We start from the raw sequence: 3,569 nt of genomic DNA, 5'->3' as shown, positions 1-3,569 counted from the left end.
TTGGGAGCGCATTGCTGAGCAGATTAATGTATCATTCCCCTGCTAACACGCATCAGGCAGTAATGTGAGCTGTGGTATGTATTGCAGTCAAGGGCAAGAGAGGAAATTGCAGCACACAAGTGAGCCCTTACCCAGACAGGTGAGTGCTGATGACCATTTAGGCTATGTTATTCAGTCAATTGTCTTGGCATTACTGTACTAGAGTTACACCCTTAACATGTCCTGCAGCTGAAACTATGAAATACCCCCCTAGTGATAATGAAGTATGCTATCTAGACATTAATGATTGTATGGTTGTTATAGAAATATGTGCTCATTTACTCAATGTTTAGGGGGTGGATCACCAGCCAAACAGCTAACACAGGTGGCAGATACTGTCTACAGTGTACTGGCCAGGTCTGACACCGGCATCACTGGACTGACTGAGGGCATTGACAGCTCACAGCTGGTTGGACTGCATGAAAGGTGGTCAAACGTGATTTTATTGGCATAGGCAGATCATGTACCAATCATATTTGGTGCCATGCCTGACATGTTTGAGGTGAAAAATAGGATTAAAAAGTGCAATAATGATTAACAAGGCTTATATGGCATTCCACAGCACTGAGGATCCAGGGCAATCAACATCACAGGCCCTGCATGGTCAGCCTGTGATTGCACCTTCTCCTGCCCTTGCTCCCATCATCTTCACTGCAGAAAAAATGTTGAAGGCAGTGATTGATGTCCTCAGACAATACAAAACAGACCTTCTCCTGAAGGAGTATTATAAAATGAAAATAGAGAATTTAAAAAATAAAATAGAATACTGTTGAAGCTGCGCTGACTGTGATGCATTCACACACTTTGTCTGGCTCGAAGTCTGCGTCCTCATATTCAGTTCATAACAATTAAGAAATATTTCCACACATTATCTTTATATGTAAACTATAATCTTACACATTACCTGTTGTAATTTAGTTGTGGTTCCGGATCTGGACAGAGGTATGGCGTTAAAAGCCATAGTCTGCATGGATTACAACTGTCCCCTAACAGGTGGCAACCAGCAGAACTATAGTCATTCTCAAACAGCCATCTCAGGCCGCTCTGGCATCATGCATTGAGCCATGCCATTTTGCAATTACATCCAGAATGTTATAATTTGCATCAAGGATGATCTGCGTGTTGACGGTGTAATATTGCTTTCTGTTTACATACACGTCTCCATTTTGTGACAGTGTGGTGATGCGGACATGTGTTCCATTAATTATTCCAGCGACACCAGGGAAATCTGCTATCTCCACGGATGCTCTTCTTTTTGGCCTGCAACGATCGTGCATCCAGAGGAAAGTGGATACATTGTGGTAATGATCTTGGAAGGATTATTCAAATAGTCAAAGGATTGAGGAGGCAGAGCACTGGAGCGTGGGAACTTGAAAAAATCATGAACTGGATTTGTAAAAAAGGGAAACAAAACTTAAGTCAGAACTTGAGAGCAAGCACAACACAGAAAAGGTAGGCCTGATTACCATGTTAGGTGAGCAAACAATCTGATATCTGTCTTGTGGTGTCTGTGCCTCTTTTACGCTCCTCCTGATTGGTCTTTGAGCTGCAGCTGCGACACACCTGCCAAGGAAGAGGTGAGGAGACACACACACATAATTACACACCAACCTGCACACAGCTCCATGGATCTGAAAAGGGCATCAAAACTGGTTGTCAAACAAATGGCATGATTTATCACTTTACATACAATTTCTTCCAACACAGTCTCATTTATAGATACTGTTCAAGGCATGTAGTTTAAGTTTGGCATTTTTACTAGTTCAGCAATAACAACCAAAAATCTCTTCTTTGCTTCTATCTAGGCAAATAGTAGGCTCATACTGGTTGTAACAGTGCTTTGTTGATCCCTCTGGGTCTCTGCATTGTCCCCTGCAAGTCAAAAAAGTCAATGAACTCTGATTCGTGCAGAAAAAGACAAAAAGACTTTTTAAAGGGTCAACATTCTTTATGTGTGTGTGGGGGTTGAGGTTGGTGGGGTGCTGGAGGCTAGATGACAGCATATCGAATGGCAGGACTTCCTAAAACAGGATATAACCTGTCTCACAAACCACTCATCTTTGTTTAGGTTCTGCGTCTTCAGTCTGCATTGATAAAGACTCCTGTCACTGACTGATTCTAACAGCTGCTCACTCAGCCTGCACAACGGAAGACAGGCAACAGCAGGCATGCACAGACAAGCACTTACTGCTGTAAAGCTGCACTTAGTAATATAGAAAGCAATGTAGGTATCAGAGGTGTTTATGACTATATATCAATGTGACGGGAAGGTCTCCAGCTTGTATGTGACATCATACGTTAAAGATTCATTTGGCAGTTTGTTCAGGAGGGGCAAGAAGTCAAGACAGATGTTTTCTGAGAGCTTAGCTTGGAAAGCAAACAGAGCGGGAACCTCCACAGGGATAGATCTGTTCTCTATGCCAAATCTGGTATTCCTGTAATTTCCCCAAGTGGCAAATGACAACATTGGATAAAAACAAAAATCCTTGCAACATTCTGAAGACCTGGTTCAGAAACATTGTTACTGATACATAGCACCCCTGTAATTTTCAACAACTATGGCATTAGAATACAAGAATACTTGCACATAATGAGTCTGTCTTTTACTATGGATGGTTTAGCTGAATTTAAGTTAAGTAGCTCTAATGATATTTTTAAGACAACATACTTCATGTTACTGTAAAAGTTCACAACTATGTGTTAAATGCCCGAAAAATTGTAATTTTGAGCTAATGCCACCCTTGAATGTAACAAAAGTTCAAATGCTTATATACCATGTAGTGTTTATTTACCTCAGATATAGAGAACCAAGTTGGTGCTCCAGCAGTATACATTTGATCCTCTTTCTGGCATACTCTGAAGTTCTGCAGAGAACAAATGGTGGTAACATAGTAAAGGTTTTCCAGTATCAGATGTAAAGTTTTGCTTGTTGAAACATAATAAATTGTCTTAGGAATCATCAATAAATTTAAGTCAGAAACACCCAAGTACCTTTTTGAATAACTCCACATGGACAAGACCATCTTTCCTGCTCTTCCACTCCTCAGGAAGATTGCATGAAAAGATTTCCCAAATCAGCATACAGTACATGTATGCTGATTTGAATATTTTCCTACCTGGGTCTCTACTCATTGCATTATTTGGACAGCACTTATCAGGGCGAACACTAACACACTTCCGTTTTAACTAAAGAGTCCTTACCCAAAAGACTTTTTCAGATGCAGCCTCAGTTCCCAGAGGGCCGATGTCCTGTAGCTTTTAGATGTGTGCCTTGCCCTACACACCTGAACAAAACGGCTAAACTACCTGGAAATGAGTCAGTGGTCGCTATGATAAGTGCTGTCTGAATAGTGCAGTCAGTAAAAAATGTCATGCAATCATAACGTGACAAATTGCAGCTCCCCTGTGTTGAGAAGACCATCCAGCTGGACTTTCTGTGTGTACCCAACACATGGTGGGCCCCCGTGAGCACATTCTTGGCACCACTAAGTTTTCCACCTTATACAGGAGCGGTCTTGACTAATTCATCT

General features: G+C 41.5%; 1 long non-coding RNA gene across 1 annotated transcript; it reads right to left on the bottom strand.

Moving 5' to 3' along the window:
- Nucleotides 1-1,307: 1,307 nt before the first annotated feature.
- Nucleotides 1,308-2,896, bottom strand: LOC110366562. The gene is made up of 3 exons (XR_002426776.2): nt 2,832-2,896; nt 1,506-1,602; nt 1,308-1,425 (listed from the first exon to the last, which is right to left on the bottom strand). It is a non-coding gene; the product is annotated as an uncharacterized LOC110366562 (long non-coding RNA).
- Nucleotides 2,897-3,569: the final 673 nt, after the last annotated feature.

Source organism: Fundulus heteroclitus, chromosome 3 (genome assembly GCF_011125445.2).
Source record: "Fundulus heteroclitus isolate FHET01 chromosome 3, MU-UCD_Fhet_4.1, whole genome shotgun sequence".
NCBI classification, from domain to species: Eukaryota; Metazoa; Chordata; class Actinopteri; order Cyprinodontiformes; family Fundulidae; genus Fundulus; species Fundulus heteroclitus.
The sequence above is the reverse complement of the archived record's forward strand: the minus strand, read 5'-3'. Positions and strand labels throughout refer to the sequence as shown.